At 38.6% G+C, this 25,271-nt stretch overlaps 1 long non-coding RNA gene across 1 annotated transcript in view; it reads right to left on the bottom strand.

Annotated features, from left to right (window-relative positions):
- Window positions 1-3,134: 3,134 nt before the first annotated feature.
- LOC145529045 (uncharacterized) overlaps window positions 3,135-25,271 on the bottom strand; it is a 36,976-nt gene continuing 14,839 nt past the window's right edge. The window contains exons 2-3 of the long non-coding RNA XR_014070878.1: window positions 4,300-7,406; window positions 3,135-3,181 (exon numbers count right to left, since the gene is read on the bottom strand). This is a non-coding gene — a long non-coding RNA (uncharacterized LOC145529045). The remainder of the gene's footprint in view (window positions 3,182-4,299; window positions 7,407-25,271) is intronic.

The raw sequence follows: 25,271 nt of genomic DNA, 5'->3' as shown, positions 1-25,271 counted from the left end.
CAGTTATCCAGTGAGCAGGTACCCTAAGACAATACATAGTTACATTTTAATAGACTCCACTTTGGATATAATTTTCAAGTCTATAAAAGAAAATGATTTCGTGGTGATAATTACAGATCCCTGGACCAGAATGACTAGTGCAATTAACTTTTTTATTCAAGTTATTGAGTGCCTACTATATGCAGATACTGTGTAAGCATTTCAGTGCACAGTAAAAATAAAGTAACCCTTGATCTCCTAGGCTTATACCTAGAGAAAATTGTAATTCCAAAAAAATACATGCACCCCCAATGTTCACTGCAGCACTACTTACAATAGCTAGGGCATGGAAGCAACCTAAATGTCCATCAACAGGAGACTGGATGAAGAAGATATGATACATATATACAACGGAACGTTAGCCATAAAAAGGAATGGAATTGCGCCATTTGCAGAGACTTGAATGGACCTAGAGACTGTCATACAGGGTGAAGTAAAACAAAATGAGAAAAACAAATATTGTATAATATTGCTTTTATGTGGAATCTAGAAAAATAATACAGGTGAACTTATTTGTGAAGCAGAAATAGAGACACAGACCTAGAGAATGGATATATGGATACTGGGATGGGAGAAGAAGAGGAAAAGATGAATTGAGAGGCTTGGATTGATGTTTATATACTGCTGCTGCTGCTAAGTTGCTTCAGTCGTGTCCGACTCTGTGCGACCCCATAGACGGCAGCCCACCAGGCTCTACCATCCCTGGGATTCTCCAGGCAAGAATACTGGAGTGGGTTGCCATTTCCTTCTCCAGTGCATGAAAGGGAAAAGTGAAAGTGAAGTTGCTCAGTCGTGTCCAACTCTTAGTGACCCCATGGACTGTAGCCTACCAGGCTCCTCCGTCCATGGGATTTTCCAGGCAAGAGTACTGGAGTGGGGTGCCATTGTCTTCTCCAGTTTATATACTATTATGCATAAAATAGATAACAATAAGAATCTACTATATAGTGCAGGGAAGTTTACTCAATGTCTCTGGTGATCTAAATGGGAAGGAAATCCACAAAAGAGGATATATGTATATGTATAGCTGATTCACTTTGCTGTACAGCAGAAACTAACACAATATTATAAAGCAACTATACTCCAACAAAATTTTAAAAAAGAATACAAGCTAGTAGAAGATATTTGCCATTCCTCAGCATCCTTAGAATTCTAAATTTTAAAATGCAGAACTGCTGGTTGGGTTTCTTGGCGTTCTAGTTCATTAAGAATGCTTTAAGCATAAAGTATGTGCATGGTCTCTTATCACATCATATGTTATGGGTAACTTGTGATTATGGGATTCCCAAGGTCAGGGGAGCTATCACTCAACTTTATATCTCTTTTCTCTGACCCTCCACCTTACAGGCACCTTGAACATATTAGGGTTTAAAACATGGCTATTAAATGTATGAGTGAATATTTTAAAACTACTTCCTGCTTTAGCATTATATCACATCTAAAAAGCAAACTTTAAACAAAGTTTCCAATAATTCTGCCATATTTCATAAGTTATCACAGTTTTTCAAATTAAATTCAGCATTCAACTGTTAACCTTAGCTCGAACAAATCCTGTCTATTAGCAATCCAGGCAGGTTTATCAAAAACATTTTTTCACTATTAAAGCTTCAATCTAGTTCAGCTACAAATCCATGTGGACTTACTTAGCATAAGATACTATCATTTCTATCTTCATTACAACATATTTTAATTATCTTCCTTAGAAATAAGGTCCTACCTCTTAATGAATGTTGTTAGTCTGGGGGCTGCAAAGGGCATAAGCCAGTTTCAAGACTTACTTTCGATTATATATGCAATTATAAGTTAGAAAATATGTTTGAAAGTCAGTGTAAGTTTTTCGTCATTTTCTCTAGTTGAAAAATAAATATGACAGAATGAAGATTTATTGTTGCAGCTTTACCTCTTGTCCAGAGCAGTGTTTTTCAAACTTGATGATGTCACCTCCGCATGTCACCTAGTGTCATCTGGTGTCAGTTCCATTATTGCTACTAGCATTTGTATGAGGGCAGTAGATTCACAGATCTAAGTTTATTTTCAGGTATAGTAACCATTTGTCTTTTATAGTTACTCAAGTTCTATGAGCTGTCCTATTTGGGGGAGTTGGTGAGGCAATTAAATAACAATACAATCAAAGTCCAAGCCCCATTCCTGCCACACGATTGGTATTCAGAAAGTGTCAGTATTTGTACTGCTTTGCTTACTTTCCCTTTAAAACTTGGATTATTCTAAAATTTTCTTTAATTCTTTGAATTTCCAACTTCTCATTCTCATAATATGAGCATATTTCCTGTGTCACTGAAAAGAGGGATTATGAAAAGAGTAGTAGAAGAGGACTTTCTCCACTTTTCCTTCTTCCAACATCAAACATCTATATTTTCTACCATTTCCCCTCTTCTTTTCTATCTTAGAGCAAGTAGATCATGGATCCTTTTAAAGACTCATTTTTCATGTCAAGGTTTACCCATTTCATTTGATCTTCCACCAGACCTTGCTCCGTTATTTACTCTGTTCTTTTAGTGAAATTTCTAAGTTTCTGTTCATCCTAGTTCATTTCCTTCAACCCTGAAAGTAGTTTTAGTTTTATTCAATGCACAAATCATACTTGCATTAAATCTACCCTAAGGAAATAATAGAGATGTGTCTAAATATTTTTTTTGCTCAAGGATAGTCATTGTGGAAATATAGTAACAAACACTGAAAAATGCCTAAATGGCCAAGAATACAGGTTGGTTAAATAAATTAGGAGATAAAGAGATAGGATGGGGGAGGGAATAATGTAATGTTTTAGATAGATAACTAATGACATGGGAAAATGTTGAATCATGAGTAAATATCTCAAATTTGTTTTTAAGAATCATAAATTAGTATGTGTGTGTGTGGGCATGTGGGTATATACAACAAGAAAAGATTAGAATTATCATTTCTGGCTTGAGAGATCAGGGGTGCTTTAATTTTCTGTGAGTTTCTCTTTTCTGTGAGTTTCTCTGAATTTTCTATAACAAATTCATCCTGCTTTAATAATAGATGAGGAAACAATGGTACTTATAAATGCTTTCTATTTTTTGGGACCATGTCTTCTAAATGACATCTCTCTCTTTTTTTTTTTTTTTCCTTTTAGCTATCCACCTCCTTGAAGTAAGGGCTTCCCAGGTGGCGCTAGTGCTAAAGAGCTTGCCTGCCAGTGCAGGAGACTTAAGAGACGAGGTTGGATCCCTGGGTCCCAAAGATCCCTTGGAGGAGGGCATGGCAACCCACTCCAGTATTCTTGCCTGGAGAGTCTGCTGGACAGAGGAGCCTGGCTGGCTACAGTCCATAGGGTTGCAAAGAGTAGGCCATGATTTAAGCAACTTAGCACTCACACACACACTCCTTAAAGTAGAGTCTACAACATCTACCTTCACTTCTTCCAGCTCATTTAATATTCATGCCAATGCCGATTCATGAAGCCCCCACTTGAGTCACACACTGTTCACAGTACAGAGCAGGTCACTGAAGTGATAATGATGTTGGTGGCTGAGGATACAATTCAGACAATAAATAGCTTTTTTCCATCAAGGACTTGTAACAGGCTGCTAAGACACCAAGTACTCTTTCTATTACACCTAATTACTCAAGCAGGAAGTCCACAAAGAACACAAATACACTGAAATGTTTACGATGACACTGTTTTTAATAAGTGCCTAAAAGCACAATTGCCTAAGGTCTTATAAATCTGTCTTCTACATCCTTCCAGAATCCATAAACAAATACCTAAAATGCTCTGAAAGTAATTCCAGATTAATTATGTGAATAAGACTTGCAGTTCCAGAGTTTATGACTAGAATTCCAACACCATATTTTCAAATTTATGTTGCTTAAAAAGAAGCAAATCTGATTGATATGCAATAATAGCAAATAGTAAGACAGCTGTGTACTTAGAGTTCTACTTTAGAAATATTAAAATATAATTCTTTCTAATGTTGCAAGTTGCAGTGGTTTCTCTCCTTCAAGTGCTCTCCCATATTGCTCCCACTCTGAATGTGTACAAGCATGCTATGTTGCTTCATTCATGTCTGACTCTTTGCAGCTCAATGGACCATAGCCCACAGGCTTCTCTGTCCATGGGATTCTCCGGGCAAGAATACTGGAGCGGGTTGTCATGCCCTTCTCCAGGGGATCTTCCTGATGCATGGGGTTGAAACCTCATTTCTTATGTCTCCTGCATTGGCAGGCAGGTTCTTTACCACTAACATCACCTGGGAAGCCCCACACTATGACTACTTCTAGGCAAATACAAAAAAGAATGGCTATACTATATCTTCACAGATATCCTCTGTCAATTAAAGATGCAAATGTCTATCTATCTATCTATTTATCCATCTGTTTATAGTATCTTATGTAGTGAATACAATGCTGACCAGAAAGTGATTACAGCAACAGTTTAATCTCCTGATTACAGGGGTACATTTAAAGGTTTATGCTGGAATAAAGGGATATATTTTATGTTTGAATTACAACTGAACGGACTTCTTCCACTAAGAAGCAATCTCTTTGCTAACTTTAGCATACACTAGGTTTCAACCACTGAGGTTATAATTTGAAATAATGTGATGTAACATTTACATAGAAATTACAGTATATTCCTGTACCATACAGGCACTTGGATAAGTATGCAAAATGTTTTGGAGGTTAGGAATATATTGCTGAAAAACATGACCTAAAGAAATCTTAGCTGAGACAGAAAGAGTTAGCCAGTCTAACAGAGAATTAGGATAGATTTCAAGTTTTGTCAATATCATTTGATTAAATGTTCTTGACTTGCCTGGCTCCACTCTTGGAAACAATAGTGGTAAAAATCAGCCATTCTCTAGATATTAAAGTTGATACTTCTCTAAAACTGATAATTGGTAATATTTCAGGTTATATGTTATCTCATTCAGTTTGATCATTACCAAGTTTCCCTTGTTTGTACAGGAAGCAGTACTAAGACTGCACTCTGACTCTCAAGATCTTTGAATTCTCATTTATCTATTCACCCACCCATCCGTCCAAACCAACCATATATATCTTATAAATTACAAGTCATCAAGCTTGATGTGGTGGTAATAAAAAGCTGTAAAGCTACTCTGTTTAGGGAGTTTTCAGTCTAATAGGTAAGCCTAAGATACAGGTACAGGCAGAATGCTGAGGAAGTTCAGACTCCATGCATTTGAAGAAGCTTGTGCCTTACCTCCTTCTGAAAACTAGGCAGTTTGCTTCTGTTATCACTGCATTCATTATATACATTACTACGTACAACATAATTCTTTTCTTTGGGCCTTTAACATTCATTGTGGGAACATTACTCATTAGATAGTAAAGTCCTGAAACTTAATAAAACAAACATAGAAGAGATTCATGACTAACAGTGGCACACTAGTGCCCTTGGGTCAAACATTTGCTTTGCTAAATGCCAAACAGTCTCCAGTTTCTAGCAATAAAACATGATTTCATTTGCTTTCAGCACTGCTAGAATGCATCTAGTGTAGTTCTTAGTTAGAGGAGATACAATTATGGCTATGCCTTCACTGATATTGGATACTGTAAGTGGACATTTAGACCAATTAGAAAGAAGAATGTCTGGAAAATAATACTCAAGAGAGAAATAGCTGTTGGTCTTTCAACAAGAAAATAAGCCAAGGACAGTTGGAATATTAGACATAGGTCACCTACGTACCTGGTGAGATATCCAGGTAGAAGCTATGAATAGAGAAAACATTTTTAGCAGAAATGATCTGGATAATGGAAGTGTTTGTATCATTTCTTTGCTCCAAACCACCCAGTGACTTCTCGTTGTTATTAGAATTTCAGAGGGCCTGGCAGAGTCGTGGCAGTACCAGATGACACATTTTCTTACTTTCTGCCTTCAGATTTAAGACTCTGCAGGATCAGGGGCCTGCTACCTCTTCAGCTTCTTCCCCTCTACGTCTTTTTCTCTACACTCCAACTGCAAGAGCTATCTTTCTTCTCCCTGAACCTTCTCAAGCATCCCTCTTGCTTTTGCACTTGCTATTCCTTCTACCTGGTAGGCTCTTCCCTGCTGATATCTGTAGAATGGATTCTTTCATATTCTTCAGATCTCAGCTCCTCAGAGACCTCTCTGACCACCCAGTCTATAGAAGCCCCTCTATCATCCTCCTTTCTCTCCTCCCAGACCACTACACCCTATCCATACTGTTATATTTGACTTTCCTTATGGCTCATTTTGTAGAGTAGAGTGATGCAGCAGAAGCATGCTGGACCCATACCCCAGAGGCTGATGAATTGAAACCATCCTTTGCTTAGTTCAGCTTTTTGGGCTTCCCAGTTGGCACAGTGGTAAGGAATATACCTGTCAGTGCAGGAGATCCAGGAGTTGTGGGTTCAATTCCCTGGGTTGGGAATATCTCCTGGAGGAGGAAATGGCAACCCACTCTAGTATTCTTGCCTGGAAAATTCCATGGACAGAGGAGCCTGGCAGGCTACAGTCCATGGGGTGGCAAAGATTTGGACATGACCGAATTATCGAGAACAGCAGCATGGCTCGTTTTGCTACTGTAAACTATTTTACAATAATAGTAAATTGGAAAGTAATTATTTTTTATTGTAAATTGCTATAAATCTATTTATTAGTAGGCTTGTTTATTGTTTGTTTTCTTGTTTTTTGAGAAGTGGTGGAAAGCAGTGGTGAAGAGCAGACTCTGGAGTGGGCTTGGGTTTTGAATCTCATCTCTATCACTTATTGTTTGGATGATCATGGGCAAGTTACTTAATTTCCCTGTGCTTCAATTCCTTCATTAATAAGTTGGGATAAAAATAGTACTCCCTCATAGGGTTGTTGTGAGAATTAAATGAATCAATCAAATAAATCACTGGGAACAGAGCCTGGTGTAAAACAGTGCTAAATAAATTAATATTAGTAGTAGTAGCAATAGTAGTAGTAATAGTAGAAGTAGTAATATTAGTGAAAGTAGTTTTCTCCTTCCATTAGAACAAAAAGAGTTGAAATTTAGCCCTTTAGTTCAGTGTTATATCCCTAGAATCTAGAATAGCATTTGGCAATAGTGGATACTCACTCAATAAAAGTTGAATAAAGGTTTTATAGGAGGGTGCCTTGAGGAAGATAAGAAATTTTCATGGAACTAGATCTAAAAACCAATTTAAGCCAGTAATGAAAAAAAGAAAGTCATTGTTACATAACGATGGGGGAGAGACTAGAAAGTGTTGTTAGCACGATTAACTGTAACCTGGTATTAACGAGGCCAAGGTGATAAGTTTGACACCTTTGCATGTTCTGCTTTGGTTGATTCTCTGCTATGCTCATTCACTTGGCATTCTTACTGCTAGTCTATTGTCTGATGCATCAGTGCCTGAAATCAAAGAGAAAGGGAATGAAAAAGTAAACATCTATGTATTATGGCTAAAGAAAATTCATCAGAAAACACTTCTTTATAAACAGTGGGGAGACTCTTGGCATTGGCAACATGACAAAACACTTTAGTGCTAACTCTCCAGTGAGTTAAAACCACTGAGCACACATTTCCCCATACAAGTAATATTTCTAGGACTTAGCATCTCCCTCCTGAGACTGCAATTGGAATTTGAAAAACTGGGAATTAGTTTTCTTTCCTGAAATATTTTTAGCTGCCACCAGGTGGTACTAGGTAAGCACATCCAAATAGAAAAATGCAATTTTATTATATACAAAATTGCCAGGAGTTGTAAAAAATTGTTTTTCTTTAGAATAGTGTCTAGAAACATAAATTTTGTGTAAATCAGAGTACACATTATCCCTGGTTTGGACTTTTAAAACAATGTTTGGTTTGGTTTTCTCTAAAATTCAAACTGTACTCAGATTTCAGAGAAAAACTTCATCTTCCTATGACTCAGACTCTCATTTCAAGAAAGCTTCTGTTTTCCTCTATAAGTCACACAGATTTCTGGGCTCCCAAAAAGTCTTTACATTTTCCCTTGGACATTTACCTGGCTTTTCCTCCCTGATTCATAGCATCATGCTTTTGCCTGCCTCAGTTTACTCAACATCAGTGAAAAAGGGGATAGAAATACATACATTACCAATTTCTACAAACGTGAAAGCTTGTCAAATTTCTGAGTAAAAGGTAGGTAATCATGATCATGAACACCCTCGCAGACCTTCCCAACTAATCCTTAGTGGCAAAATACTTCCAGTCCATTTTTACTATCTGACAGGAGTTTATTTTTTCTCTTCATTTTCTCAAGGCAAATGGGTTCACGCTAGCCATCTGTGATACCAGCAGACAGCAATGAGAAGCATCATAGAAAGAATAATATCTACAGGTGGAATACAAACTCTTTGTCACTTTTCTTCACTGTCTTTATTTCTGATCCTTTAACTGCACTGCTAATTGCTTAGAGCTCAGTAGATCTTTGAATGCAGGCTCAAAATATAGATTTTATTTCTTGTCTAGAGTACTAAGATATGCCTTTCCCCCTTGATTTCAAACAAAAATAGCCTGACTCTTATTTCCAAATTCATAACTATCTGTCACTACTTGCTTTCCTGCTCACATGTCCATTTTATCAAGTATAACCTTAATACTTTTTGAAAAATATTTATTTCCTCTTTCCTTTCTCTCTGTTATTCTCTTGAAAAGTGAAGTCACTCAGTCACGTCCAACTCTTTGTGACCCCAAGGACTGCCAGGCTCCTCAATCCATGGGATTTTCCAGGCAAGAGTACTGGAGTGGGTTGCCATTTCCTTATCCTTTTAATAATTTTCTGCTCTGAACTTTCATTATCCTAAAGATGACAGCCACATTATTATAAAGAATCAATGGTTTTTATGAAGGAAGAATATGCCTAACCCAGCTCACACTGAAATAGACCTAGCAATATCTACAAATATTACTATTTCCAGCAAAGCTTCCTACTGTGGTCAGAGAACCACTGCAGTATATCGGCAGATATTTAATATCCATCACTCTGGGGAAGTGGGTAATGGGCCCAAGGTAGAGGTAGGGGAGAGATGCATGAGTCTGGGCTCAGTCGTGTTCAACTCTTTGTGACCCCATGGACTGTAGCCAACCAGGCTCCTCTGTCCATAGAATTCTCCAGGCAAGAATACTGGAGTGGGTTGCCATTCCCTATTCCAGGAGATCTTCCCGACCCAGGAATTGAACCCTCATCTCCTACGTCTCCTGCATTGGCAGGCAGAGATAATGTATATAAAATTGATTCTCTTGAAGAACACACATCACCTACCAAACATCTCTAAATAAAATTAGCTCAAATCCTAATCTTTCTTAAACATTCACTTATTAAAGCAAGATTTAGATAATATTCAAACCAGCACCACTTGAGCCACTTAGATGAAACATATAATTTTCCTTCCTGCCTTTCTTAACCCATTTTTTTTTTAATAGCCCAACTCAGGTTTTGGAAAAAACAGCCACCAAGCATCATATTTTATGGTAGCATGGGCTTTTAATTTTCTTTCCAGACTCCATATGTTTGACTTAAGGCAACATAGGTATTTTCTCATTTCAGTTTCTTCTAGGCAATATGGCAATAAATAGTTCATTTCTTTTGTTATATCTCTAAGGGATAGCTCAGCTGGAGCCAATAAAATCAAAGTTATCATTTACATGGGTGTATGGTCCATTTCTGACAATCTTCAACCATAGTATTATATTTGTTTAATTTTCAAACAGTGATCTTATATATTTATTTATGTAAACATTCAAATTTCTCATTCCAAACTAAGCAAATATGAAATTCCAGGAAAGATAACCATGTGTGGCTGCAGACAGTAGAATTCAAGTGGATCTTCTAACGGCAGAGGTAGTAAGTATATAATAAGATCATTGATATTTATTAAGGGCAAATAAACAACCAAGAGACTGTTGCGAGTTGCAAAGGGCATAACCTCTGAAGAGCAAGACCTACTCATTCATCCTCATTGGGAAGATACCTATTTTATTGAAATGCATTTTTTGTTTAAGTATGTGTGCTTGTCCACTGCTAGGGACAGAGGAAACAAGAGTGAGAAATGTTATAGGGTATCGATTACTTAAAGAACAAAGGAGAATCATTTTTCAGGAACACATTGCCTGCAGGTCAGTCTATCAGCAAACTGATGACCCTAACATTACGACAGGTAGATCTTCCTTACTCTTTCTCTAGCGTTTCCTTCTTCTTCAGGTTTTTAGCTCTGCTTTCAGATCATGCACTCTCTATGCTTGATACATCCTGATGACATACTGCCTCTATTTTAATTGCCCTGAGACAAAACGACAACAAATATGGAATAACCTCCTAACTAGGGTAAAACAGAGGAGACTGGCAGGCTACAGTCCAGGGGTCACAAAGAGTCAGACATGACTGAACAACTAAGCACAGCACAGCACAGGGCAAAATGAGATAGGTTCTATAGCCAATATGCAGATGCCATCACCCTTATGGCAGAAAGTGAAGAAGAACTAAAGAGCCTCTTGATGAAAGTGAAAGAGAAGAGTGAAAATGTTGGCTTAAAGCTCAACATTCAGAAAACTTAGATCATGGCATCCAGTCCCATCACTTCATGGCAGATAGATGGGCAAACAGTGGAAACAGTGGCTGACTTTATTTTTCTGGGATCCAAAATCACTGCAGATGTTGATTGTGGCAATGAAATTAAAAGACGCTTACTCCTTGGGAGGAAAGTTATGACCAACCTAGACAGCATATTAAAAAGCAGAGACATTACTTTGCCAACAAAGGTCCGTCTAGTCAAGGCTATGGTTTTTCCAGTGGTCATGTATGGATGTGAAAGTTGGACTATAAAGAAAGCTGAGCGCTGAAGAATTGATGCTTTTGAACTTTGGTGTTGGAGAAGACTCTTGAGAGTCCCTTGGACTGCAAGAAGATCCAACCAGTCCATCCTAAAGGAGATCAGTCCTAGGTGTTCATTGGAAGGACTGATGTTGAAGCTGAAACTCCAATACTTGGGCCATGTGCTGCGAAGAGCTGACTCATTTGAAAAGACCCTGATGCTGGGAAAGATTGAGGGCAGGAGGAGAAGGGGACAACAGAGCATGAGATGGTTGGATGGTATCATCGACTCAATGGACATGGGTTTGGGTGGACTCTGGGAGTTGGTGATGGACAGGGAGGCCTAGCGTGCTGTGGTTCATGGAGTTCCAAAGAGTCAGACACGACTGAGCAACTGAACTGAACTGATAGCCAACAGCCCCAGAAGCAAAACCTGACTGTGCACCTTCTAACCTTCGACTTTGGGAATTTCACTCAGTTCTTCTTAGTTTCGGTATTCTTTTCTGTCAAATTGGTCTAACAATATCAGCAACAGTCAATGGCACTGATTTTGGTTCATCAGGTTGGTGTGACAGTAATATGAGAAAATATTACAAATCATGTGGCACCTAGCACTTGGTTAACAGCCATGAAATATTAACATTACCACTCTAGATGGAGGAAACGATTGTCATATTTAACAGTTCTGTCAGGTGTTTATCTTCATGATGAATTTTGAGTGGCAACAACACTGTTTCAAAGAATTCCTGCTGCAACTGCCTTATAGACTCAGTTTTTAACAGGGGGCAGTTTTTGTTGTATAGAAGGAAAAATCAGCAGGGGAAAAGCAAATCTTCCAAGCAAAATCTTTTTGACTAACTGATCCTGCTTTTACTCACTCGAACTGCTAAATCCATAGCAGAAAGCAACCACAAGCCAGAGATTCCAAACAAGCATTTGACTCAATTAAGACACTGGGTCACAGGATGGCTCTTTTCTCTCTTCTCAATTGGTATGGAAATATGTTGAAGGTGATAAAAATAATAATATTTCATATTAAACAGTTCTTATGTTATTATTTCTAAAAATCATGACTATATTATCTGTCAAAAACTGCTAAGAAATTTAATTCTGTCCTTGGCAAGTCAAACATACAATATTGAAAGAATATTTTGAATTGATGATTTTTGAAATTAAGTTTTAAAAAATTTTTTCTGACATATATAATGCTCATCCCTCCATATGTATATTAGGAGTTCTTTCTTTTGAGCACCATCTCCCTGCCTGTAATAGCAGCCTGGACTTTCCCTTCATAGCATTAACCATTGGTAATGGGTAAAGTGCTAATATAATTTGTTTAATATCTAACTCACTAACTAAAGAGGAATATCGTTAAAACCAGGAGTCATACCTCTTCACTACTTCGTCCCTGGAATCTGGAAAGAAATTGAGCATGCAGTAGACCCTCAAGAAAATTTGGAGAGGCAGAACGGGCCAGGGGTTGAGGAGACAGCTTTAGACTTAGAAAGATCTAGATTTGAATTTGGATAAAACCCTACCCTCTGCATATTTGGGGAAAATTGTTAAGTTCCCTAATCAATTCCTATTCAATAAAATGAAGAGAATAATGCTTATGCTGTAGAGCTATTGTAAAGAGTAAAGGAAACATGCATCAAACACACTGGATTATACTTGATACATGTCAGTGTGCATGTGTTAGTCTCTCAGTCGTGTCTGACTCTTTGCGACCCCATAGACTGCAGTCTGTCAAGCTCCTCAGTCCATGGAATTCTCCAGGCAACAACACTAGAGTGGGTTGCCATTCCCTTCTCTAGGGGATCTTCCCGACCCAGGGATCGAACCCTGGTCTCCTCATTGCAGGCCACTTCTTTACCCAAGTGTTTCATAAATAATTGCTGTCAATATCATGACTATTACATAGTTAATACATGTAAAAGCAATTATTTAATGTAATGATGAGGACCTGGCTTTCAAAGGTATCACCCCCTCCCCACAAGCCCCTTTTACAACTCCATCCATATGCCTTTTTTAAATGTATATCCAGCTTCCTGGTCCCTTTTACCCTTCAACAGAAAGTAGCACCAACATAATGTCAATGAAATACAATATTGCTAAGTCTGTTTGTTTAAGACTACACCCCTGTTATCAATTAATATTTTGATGAACAGAATATACTGTTGCTTGTAGCAGTTCATGTCCATTAGTAACATAAAAATGCTTTTCATAATATTGTGTGCACAATGTACTTATGTTTTAAAAGCCCAATGATAATTCACCAAGGACAGCCCTGTCCTCAATAAGAAGTTGTCATCTAATAGTTATATAGGAAAGCAAAGCACACAAATACTTGCTGTGTAAAGTGAAAATGTTCCTTCAGAAGGCCAATTAATTCAGCTCTTCCATTCTCTTTAGTTTGTTTTTTTTAACCACTTGAGAGAGAAATATTATGTTCACAGAAGTTATGCTTTTTAGAAATTATTTAGGTTTATAAAAAGTTTATTCAAATACCAGAAGTTTAATAAAACACAAAATTCAGAGATTTCATTTTCCCCTTCATTTTCTTTCTAAAATTTGCATTTCTTTTTGAGTTTTCTGCCCTCAGCTATACCAATGATGATTCAAACATGTTCATCACCAAACTGTTGATGTGCCTGAGGATCTATAATTGTGTAATTCCTATTGTTAAATACTGAGGAAGAAGGGAAAAAAAAAAGTCCAATATGATCTGTGTGAGGAAACATGATTCTCAAGAAGTATGAGAAGAGTGTCAAAGAAGATTTCAAAATTTCCATGTCAGTTTCACACTTTTCAATTCTAGGGCTTTTTTGTAGTACTTTAAATTGGTTATATTGTTGCAGTTTCTTTTACTAAGAACCATCTACTAAACAACCTTGGGGCCTGTCAACAACAGACCTCATGAGCTATTCTTCAAGTAGCTAATCTCTCTTTAGCCCTTTTGCAACATTGGAAACATGACTTCAGGTCTATGCGAAGGCATTGCCCAACCAGAATGTGGTCTTTGTGACACTTATCTTACCATTGTAAGTTAAGTACAGTTTCTCTTTGTTTCTTTTTTAGGGGACTTGCAGTCAGGTAGACAATTCCTATGTTTCAGACATGGGAGCAGGTGTTCGAAATTCAGTGATAAACCAAGAAAGATGAACAGTAATCAAAAGAGAAAGGTTAGCAAATATTTACAAGCAACGTCCTAAACTTCACAGGCTTTATAAGTAAACCTAGGCACATTTGTACCTTATTTGGTAAAAAGACTAGAGAAAAGAAATCCTACTGGCCGATGGAGTTGTGAATCTATTTACATATTCTTCCACCTACCAAGTCTCATGCAAATTAAATATGTGGTTACATTTAGATGGCACAGCTGCTCTGGGCCTCTTTCCTCACAGCATTTATTTGTGCATTTCAAAGGTTTCATAAGGAAACCTTGAAAGGAAAAAAGTAAATATTTTGAAAAGGTGTTCCAATTTGTCAGCAGTAATCCTTCCCTGGGTAGGGAAAGAAAGGCCAATCCTAGTAAATCAGAGAATTGTGGCTTTCAAAAGTAATAGCGTTACCCTGAAATTCAATCTGCTAGTATCATTTTTCCAAGCAATCCCTCTATACATTCAATTTTTTGTCATTTATTACAGTAAGAAGCAAAATGATTCAAAAGAGAATTGCTTGCAGTAAGCACAGAGATATTCTGAACAAAGATAGAATTTGATATCAGGCAGAAACATGGGGGGAAAATAACACTTTACTTATCTGGCATGCTTAGTCACCTTCTCATCAGAGAGCTTTGTGTATTTGACAGCAGAGGAAGAAGTAATCATGTTTATCGAATGTTAAAATATGTGATAAGGTGCACTTGATATTTTAAAGAGATCTTATGTTCCTACACAGGAAGCTTGGAAAGAATTCATAAATGATCAGTTATATACAGCTTAATGATAGAAGGTGGACACAGGTCTTCAAGAGCTTTTTAAACTATCAGGAAACCATGTACTGGGGGCTGGCATAGGCTGATTTGTTTTACTGGTGCCATATAATCTCTGAGCACTCGGGGAAATGTTTTCTAGTGCTGAAAGATGGTCACATGTGTGATAACAGGATGCTAGTTAACTAGGAAATGAAGATCAGGGATCCACATTGCCACGGCCAGTGCACCCCATAATGAAACACAGCTGTATCACTCTTGGAAGATGAACAATCCCTCATGGATAGGAGACAGATTTTCCCAGAGATCAGTTAAGGTTTTTAAATGATGAATGGAACCAATTTAAGAGTGGCAGACTTAGTCTCAAATAATAAAGCTTTAAATATTTAAAAGGAAGCAATGTTCTTATTCCTGATTTATCAGTTTCTTTACACCCTCCACCTTGACTATTTGGGCACTTGTAAAGCAGAGTGTACACAGCCTGGCACACAGTAGGAATACAATAAATAGTAGAAATTCTCACTTCTGTTACTGTTATGATCATTTTTCTTACTAGAACGACATGGCTTAAACACAATTAATTTTATACTTTTGTATAGAGATCTTAATTATAACTCTTCCTAACATTAATCCATTACACACTTTTATGTTATTCTTAAGGACATGAATTGATTTTGAATCCTTTTTTCTATACTTACAACTTACCAGCAGCCATCCAATTATATTCAGAGGTAAAACTTATCATAATTCAGGAGAGGAATTTAACTGGAAGGTATCCCCCCAGTGTGGGCTTTTCAGGTGGCTCAGTGGTAAAGAATCCACCTGTCAATGCAGGAGATGTGGGTTCAATCCCTTGGTTGGGAAGACCCCATGGACAAGGAAATGGCAACCCACTCCAGTATTCTTGCCTGGGAAATCCTATGGACAGAGGAGCCTGGTGGGCTACAGTCCATGGGGTAAGAAGAGTCACATACGACTTAGTGACTAAACAACAACAACATTCCACCAGTATATAATGTCAGCATTTTCTTACCAGTGAATAGTTTCATCAAAATGTTATATTGCTTTAATTCTATGATGATGTAAGTTCTGATCATATCATTGCTTTAGTCTCAACTTTTTTCTCTTCTGAGAAAAACATGCCAATGAATATACAGATTAATTATAAATAACACTTTGATTTTAGAAACATTCTAAGACAATAAATTACTTCTTTTCCACTGAGGAAAATGATAGTAACTTGTGAGCAGCAATGAAATATATAGAACCTTACATACTTTTATGTTCTGTTCATGTAACTTAAAATTATAGTACAAAAGAAAAATTAACACTAAGCCTAATTATATCTATTTTATTAATGACATCTCTCATCTTGTTCAACCTCCAGTTGTCTCTTGGTCTGTTCAAGTTCCTGTAACAAAACATACCCTGGGTGTCATAAACAATTAACATTTCTTCCTTTGAGGTCTGGAGGTTGAAAGTCCAAAATCAGGATGCCAATATTGCTGGATTCTTGGTCAAGACCTCTTCCTGATTTATAGTGATGGTCTTCTCATTTACATTACAAAGAGAGAAGAAGGGCCAGTTCTTTTCCTCCTTTAAAAGGACACTAATTTCACCATGGGGACCCCACCCTCTTGACCTAATTACCTCCCAAATGTTCCACCTCCAATTACCATCACATTAGCACTTCAACATATGAATTTGTGTGGAGGGGGCAGGGTGGGGGTACAAAAATTTTATCCATAGCATTCTGGTGAAATGCTGTGGATACCCCTTACTCCCCGAAAACCCATGTCTTTATCACATGTAATATTCATTCCAACCTAATAGTCCCCAAATCTTAACTTTTTCCAGCATCAACCCTAAGTATAAGGTCCACAGTCTTACTTCAGTATCATCTAAATCAGATATAGGTGAGACTGAAGGTACAATTGATCTCAGGCAGAATTCTTCTCTAGCTGTTAGCCTATGAAATCAAACAAATTACATGCTCCCAAAACACACTGACAGGGACAGCACAGGATTGAGATCCATTTCAAAAGGTAGACATAGGAAAGAAGAAAGGAGACAGGAAAGAAGGAATAGTAAAGACAGGCCTCAAGAAAGTCTAAAATTCCATGAGCTATTGCAGTACTCTTGCCTGGAAAATCCCATGGATGGAGGAACCTGGTAGGCTGCAGTCCATGGGGTTGCTAAGAGTCGGATACGACTGAGCAACTTCACTTTCACTTTTCCCTTTCATGCACTGGAGAAGGAAATGGCAACCCACTCCAGTATTCTTGCCTGGAGAATCCCAGGGACGGCGGAGCCTGGTGGGCTGCCATTTATGGGGTTGCACAGAGTCGGACACGACTGAAGCTACTTAGCAGTAGCAGCAGCATTGCAGTTGGAAAATAATCCTCTTTGACTTGATTCTCTGCCTTCTAGACTCACTGGGGTGGCAATGCCACCCTTACAGCTTGGAAGGATGCTGCTGCTCTCTTCCTGGTAGGAATGATGCCCTGATGGTTCTCAGTGACTCTTCCCCCAACACTACTGTTGCAGCCAGCTTGACCTGTTGAAACCTAGGCTATGACCCTGATGATCTCTGGATTACCTTAAAGGTCCTTCTTTTCTTTCCTTGAAGGATTGACAGCACATGTTCCAGCCTCCCTTCTTCAGGTCCCATCACCCTCCCTTTCAGTTCATACCAGAAGTGTCCTGCTGGAGTGGCTGATTAGTTCTGTGGTTCGCACCCCCATGAATATCCTTATCAAAAGGTCAGTCTTCCATACCTTGGGTTTTGTCTTCTGAACACACTTTCTCATTTTTTTGTAATGTGGACAGACTGAGATCTTTAAGTTCTGTTTCCTTTCACTTAACAATTTCGTCTTCAATTTATTTCTCTCATACTGCATTTTGCTATAAGCAGTCAGAAGGAACTAAGCCATTCCTTCAACACTTTGCTTAGAAATCTTCCCACTTAATATCCAGTTTTATCACTCACCAGTCCTATGTTTTACATCAAATGTGACCTCTGCTTCTCCATAAACATTTGTCTCAAGTTCTAAGGAAATCAACTCTGAATATTCATTGGAAGAACTGATGCTAAACCTGAAGCTCCAATATATCGGCCAGTTCTGATGCAAAGAACTGACTCCTTGGAAAATACCCTGATGCTGGAAAAAATTGAAGGCAGGAGGAGAAGGGGATGACAGAGGATGAGATGGTTGTATGGCATCACTGACTCAATGGACATGAGTTTGAGCAAGCTCTGGGAGATGGTGAAGGACAGGGAAGCCTGGCGTGCTGCAGTCCATTGGGTCACAGAGTCGGACACACTGAGCAAATGAACAACAACGGTGGTAAAAATGACGGGACTGCGAACAGGGCTGGCTTCATGGGCAGGCAATCTGTTCAGTTGTTCAGGGTCCCATGCTCAGTAGGCCTCCAGGCTTAATATACTGCTCCAAAGTTGCTATTTTTAGATTCTCAACAGTTGTTTTTTTTTTTAACACAGGTTCTGCATTTTCATTTTTCAATGGGCACACAGATGATTTAACTGGTCCTAGCTATGATAGGGGAATAGTGGGAGGCTATAGAAGCCCAGAACAAGGGTCTAAATGGATTCTCTGAAAGGCAGAAGAGGTGGTATGGGAATATTTTTCATAACGAGGGAGTAATGGGTAATCTGTTTATTGATATGGGAGGACTGCAGAGAGGAGCAGGTCCAGGTAGATGGAACAAGAAAAGGGACATAGGTAAGATATAATAGCTTAAAGAAGGTCCAAATGTTCAAAGTACCAATGAAAATTTTCAAATTTGTTTTTTGTCTAGTTGTTTGTAACAAAGAGTAACAATAAAGACCCATAAATGATTACAGCATTGCTCCAAAAATGGCTGCAATTATGCTATTGGTGTTGGGTATATATATATATATATATATATATATATATATATATATATATATATTTAGGACCAATTAGTTAATTGCTTGTTGCTTTAATTATTCACTCTCTTTTTAAAACTATATTTATGTGTCACAGCTAAAGCCAAGAAGAAAGTAAAACAGAGATATTCTTCAAATGTGGATGGAAACTAAGCTAATGAGTTTATTTGATAATTGATGTGGTGTTTAACAGTGTGGGGGCCAGTGGCTCAATGGCTCAATAGCGTTTCTGACTATGAATCAGAAGATTCCAGGTTCGACTCCTGTCTTGGGGGCTCAGAAGGTAAAGAATATGCCTGCAATGCAGGAGATCCAGGTTCGATCTCTGGGTTGGGAAGATCCTATGGAGAAAGAAATGGCTACCCGCTCCAGTATTCTTGCCTGGAGAATTCCATGGACAGAGGAGCCTGGCAGGCTGAAGTCCATGGGATTGCAAAGAGTCGGCTATTACTGAGTGACTAACACTTCCACTTGGTGTTTAGAAAGGGTCCTGCTCATACTTAGAAAAGTGTGTTATCAGCCAACTGACTCCAAATAATCAAGAAAATATGGAGGAAAATCTCACATTTCCCTCTACTTGGGTAACTTGTGAATCTGCAAATCCCTCTCTAGTAGACATTCAATACTGGTCATATACTGCAGCTTAAATATTTATTTCAAAACTATAAGAAAGGACAAGCAAAATTATTACACATTTCTTAACACCTTCTTTAGCAATTTTAGTTAACTTTTGAGCTTTTCAGAACATAAAAGGGGTGGTTTATGTACAGTAATTTGAATGACTATTCCTGGGACATCTAGTAGCTCAGAAAAAATTAAAAGAATGGAGCAATGGAAAGGCACTAAAGACATTTTTACAAATTTTAGTTGATAAGTGCCTCTTTCAAGAATAATAATAAACTCCCTACTATAAACTTTCTCCCTAACTCTACCCATTCTGCATTGATAAGAATTTAAGCACAAATGACCAATCACATTTTTCTCCTTAAATGATAACTGAAAATATGAAATTAAAAGTTTTCCCATGTTTTATTTTGATATTCTTTTCGGAACCTTGTTCACACTATTAATTTCTGTGTGAAAATAAGGTTTACTGACTACTTGGTGTGGCACAGCATATGTACATGATAAATGTCCCAAAAATAAACGGATAAAAGAGTGAATAACCCTATATGCGAGACAGAATAAGAGACACAGATGCATGGAACAATTTTATGGACTCTGAGGGAGAAGGTGAGGGTGGGACGTTCTGGGAGAATAGCATTGAAACATGTATATTATCATATGTGAAACAGAACACCATTCCATGTTCGATGCATGAGACAAGGGCTCAGGGCCGGGGCAATGGGATGACCCAGAGGGATGGGATGGGGAGGGAGGTGGGTGGGGGGTCCAGGAAGGTGAACACATGTAAACCCATGGCTGATTCATGTCAATGTATGGCAAAAACTATTACAATATTGTAAAGTAATTAGCCCCCAACTAAAATAAATAAATTTATAAAATAAACAAACAACAACAAAAAAAAAACAAAACAAAAAAAACCATAAAACTTCAGGCCTATCCAAAAAAAAAAAAGAGTTGTGTAGCCAATTCATTGTGCTTCTCTTTATAATTTCTGAATTCAGCCTCACAGTCTCCTTGACATCAATACCTGTCACCCAGATGCCTCAGTGAAAGCAGACGTGAGGAGGCACATTTGAATTTCTTGTTATATTCTTTTTTAAAAAATATATTCTGTTTTGAGCACTAAAAAAAAAAAAAAAAAAAAGAGTGAATAAATAAGTAAAGGAATGAGCAGATATTTCAGCTCAGCCACAAGTGATAAACCATTTGAATTCTAATGGTCTCAGTTATAATCTATAAAAAGTTACTAAACTCTGCATTATATTCTTAAAATTGCAGTTCCTCTGTAGATTTGGCCATCCTTTTTGGGCAATTTTCATTCCAAGCCCAAAGAAAGGCAATGCCAAAGAATGTTCAAACTGCTGCACAATTGCACTCATCTCACACTCAAGCAAAGTAATGCTCAAAATTGTCTAAGCCATACTTCAACAGTACATGAACCTTGAACTTCCAGATGTTCAAGCTGGATTTAGAAAAGGCAGAGGAACCAGAGATCAAATTGTCAATATCCGTTGGATCACTGAAAAAGCAAGAGAGTTGCAGAAAAACATCTACTTTTACTTTATTGAGTATGCCAAAGCCTTTGACTGTGTGGATCACAAAAAACTGTGGAAAATTCTTAAAGAGATGGGAATCCCAGACCACCTGACTTGCCTCCTGAGAAATCTGTATGCAGGTCAGGAAGCAACAGTTAGAACTGGACATGGAACAACAGACTGGTTCCAAATAGGAAAAGGAGTACGTCAAGACTGTATATTGTCACCCTGCTTATTTAACTTATATGCAGAGTACATCATGAGAAACGCTGGACTGGATGAAGCACAAGCTGGAATCAAGCTTGCTGGGAGAAATATCAATAACCTCAGATATGCACATGACACCACCCTTATGGCAGAAAGTGAAGAGGAACTAAAGAGCCTTTTGATGAAAGTGAAATAGGAAAGTGAAAAAGTTGGCTTAAAACTCAACATTCAGAAAACTAAGATTATGGCATCTGGTCCCATCACTTCATGGCAAATAGAAGGGGAAACAATGGAAGTGGCAGACTTTATTTTTTGGGGCTCCAACATCACTGCAGATGGTGACTGCAGACATGAAATTAAAAGACACTTCCTCCTTGGAAGCAAAGTAATGACCAATCTAGACAACATATTAAAAAGCAGAGACATTACTTGGCCAACAAAGGTCCGTCTATTCAAAGCTATGTTTTTTCCAGTAGTCATGTATGGATGTGAGAGTTGGACTATAAAGAAAGCTGAGCACAGAAGAATTGATCCTTTTGAACTGTGGTGTTGGAGAAGAATATTGAGAGTCCCTTGGACTTCAAGGAGATTCAACCAGTCCATCCTGAAAGAAATCAGTCCTGAATATTCATTGGAAGGACTGATATTGAAGCTGAAACTCCAATACTTTGGCCACCTAATGCAAAGAACTGACTCATTTGAAAAGACCCTGATGCTGGAAAAGATTGAAGGTGCGAGAAGAGGATGACAGAGGATGAGATGGTTGGATGGCATCACCGACTTAATGGACATGAGTTTGAGTAAAATCCGGGAGTTGGTGACGGACAGAGAGGCCTGGCGTGCTGCAGTCCATGGGGTTGCAGAGTCAGACACAAGTGAGTGACTGAACTGAACTTGTGGTCACATTCCTGTGATATGAGTGGGAGAGTTATATTCCCTTTCCAGACCTGGCTTCAAAGAGCTCCCCATACTATCCCCCTTGCTCTTTCTCTTCCCTCTGCAGCTTGACTATCAAGGGCAAACGGACATCAAAGCTCAAGCACTGATGATCGTGGAACCTCATTCAGCCTGAGTGACTGAGGTTCCTGAATGACTATGTGATGCAGCGCCCCCTGTTGCAGTTTTGAACCGTGGAAGTGAAAAATAAGCAGCTATTATATTAAAGATACTGATATTTCAGGGGGGTTGTTTTGTTTTCTGCTGTTACACAGCCATCTTGTTTTCTTTAACATATTCACCTGTCCACACCAACCTCTCTTCCATGAAAGGGTTTCTCTCCTTTTGTTCTGATGTCACCTTGTTAATTTCCACATATCCTTTAGATCTCACTGTAAGTGTCACTTCTTAAGGGGATATTTTTCCCTCTCTGCCTGGAGCATATCTCTTCTACACTCTTCTTAGTTTGTGGCTCTCCCATTTTGCACTTGTCCAGGGAATTTTCAATAACACAGTGTCTCCTTCCCCAAGGTCACTGACAGGACACAGACTTCAGGCCTGGCCTCAGGATCTGTGGGCATACAGCCAGGGGCCAGGGCAGAAAGGCAGGTGAGTATGTGTCTGAGGACATGCTCAGTTGCTTCAGTCATGTCTGACTCTAAAACCCTACAGACTGTAACCTGCCAGGCTCCTCTGTCCATGAGATTCTCGAGGCAAGAATATTGAAGTGGGTTGCCATGCCTTCCTCCAGGGAATTTTTCTGACTCGGGGATGGAACCCGCATCTCTTAGATCTCCTACATTGGCAGGCAGATTCTTTACTACTAGCACTACCTGAGAAGCCCAAGAATATGTCTTAGGACACCCAGAGATAACTGCGGGAGATGATTGCCAGTACAATGCAGGTGAGGATAAATTCAAATGTTAATACATATAAAGCCTCGTTTATGTTAGCAGCCTTCTAATTCCTTGGAAAGTTCATGCTACAAATGTTTGCTGAATGGAAGACTTTACTGTCACTACAGCCAACCATTAAGGAACAGTGAAGAGTTTTACTAAAAATCTTAAGGTCCGCATTCACTTCTGTATCCAAGCAGCTCAGAGTCATCACACTTTAATTTTAGCAGTGTGTTTGCTTTGTGCTACTGGATCTTCAAAAAGTTCTTATGGATCAACTGTGCAGAAAAAAGAGGCATTGATATACATGCAAATATTAGCTACCATTCAAGATTCCAAAGTAATAAACTAATAATAGTTTTTAGTTTAGATTTGATTAGTTTAGTTTTGTTATGCTTTCTTTCTCAAAGCTAATAGTCCTTCATCATCTACAAGTCAATTTCCTTCACTTGGATTCCAACAGAGAATAGCCAGCTTTCAATGCCTCTTTAAGAATGATGTGACTTTCTTCAGCACAGGTATACTCTCATTCTCTCCCACTGGAGGAGGGAATGGCAAACCACCCCAGTGTATTTGCTGTGAGAACCTCATGAACTGTATAAAAGGACAAAGGGATAAGACACTGAAAGATGAGTCCCCCAAGCCTAAAGATGTCCAATATGCTACTGGGGAAGAGTGAAGGAGAATTACCAATAGCCCCAGAATGAATGAAGAGGTTGGGCCAAAGCAGATATGACACTAAGTTGTGGATGTGTCTGGTGATGAAAGTAAAATCCGATGCTGCAAAGTATTGTATAGGAACCTGGAATGTTAGGTCTATGAATCAAGGCAAATTGGATGTGGTCAAGCAGGAGATGGTAAGAATAAACACTGACATCTTAGGAATTAGTGAACTAAAATGGATGGGAATGGGCAAATTTAATACAGATAACCATTATATCCACTACTGTGGGCAAGAGTCCCATAGCAGAAAGAGAGTAGCCCTCCTAATCAACAAAAGAGTCCAAAATGCAGTACTTGGGTGCAACCTCAAAAATGACACAATGTTCACTTCCAAGACAAGCGATTCAACATCATAGTAATCCTGGTCTATGTCACTTCCACTGATACCGAAGAAGATACTGAAGTTGATCAGTACTATGAAGACCTAGAAGACCTCCTAGAACTAACACCCCAAAAAAAAAAAAAAGATGTTCTGTTCATCACTGGTGATTGGAATGCAAAAGTAGGAAGTCAAGAGATATCTGGAGTGACAGGCAAGTTTGGCCTTGGAGAACAAAATGAAGTAGGGCAAAGGCTAACTGAATTCTGCCAAGAGAATGCATGGGTCATAGCAAATACCCTTCTTCAACAACACAAGAGATGACTTTACACATGAACATCACCAAATGGCCAATGCCAAAATCAACTGATTACAGTCTTTGTAGCCAAAGATGGAGAAGCCATATACAGTCAGCAGAAGCAAGACCTGGAGCTGATTGTGGCTCAGATCATCAGCTTCTCATAGCAAAATTCAGGCTTAAACTAAAGAAAGTGGGGAAAATCACTAGGCCAGCCAGGTACAATTTAAATTAAATCCCCTGTGAATATTCAGTGAAGGTAATGAATAGATTCAAGGCGTTAGAACTTGAAAACAGTGTGCCTGAAGAACAATGGGCAGAGATCTGTAACACTGTACAGGAAACAGTGAACAAAACCATCCCAAAGAAAAAGAAAAGCAAGAAGACAAAGTGGTTATCTGAGGCGCCCTTACAAATAGCTAAAGAAAGAAGAGAAGAGGAAAGCAAGGGAGAAAGGGAAAGATATATCCAACTAAACAGAGATTTCCAAAGAACAGCACAGTGAGACAAGAAGGCTTTCTTCAGTGAACAATGCATAAAACCAGAAGAAAACAACAGAAGGGGAAAGACTAGAGATCTCTTCAGGAAAATTGGAGATATCGAGGGAAGATTTTGCCCAAAGATGGGAACAATAAAGGACATAAATAGTAGAGACCTAGTAGACGCTAAAGAGATCAAGAAGAGATGGAAAGAATACACGGAAGAACAGTACAAAAAAGATACCAATGAACTGGATGACAATGATGGTGTGGTCAGCCACCCAGAGCCAGACATTCTGGAGAGTAAAGTCCAGTGGGCCTTAGGAAGCACTGCTGCTGCTGCTAACAAAGCTAGTGGATATGACGGAATTCCAGTAGAACTATTCAAAACTCTGAAGGATGATGCCACCAAGGTGCTGCATTTAATATGTCAGCAAATCTGGAAGATCAGAAGCAGTGGCCCCAGGACTGGAAATGGTCAATCCTCAACCCAATTCACAATAAGGGTAGTACTAAAGAATGTGCTAACCATCAGACAGTTGCACTCATCTCCCATACT

Source organism: Giraffa tippelskirchi, chromosome 1 (genome assembly GCF_054371585.1).
Source record: "Giraffa tippelskirchi isolate mGirTip1 chromosome 1, T2T-mGirTip1v1.2.pri, whole genome shotgun sequence".
NCBI classification, from domain to species: Eukaryota; Metazoa; Chordata; class Mammalia; order Artiodactyla; family Giraffidae; genus Giraffa; species Giraffa tippelskirchi.
Note: the sequence above shows the minus strand (reverse complement) of the source record. Positions and strands in the feature narration are given on the sequence as shown.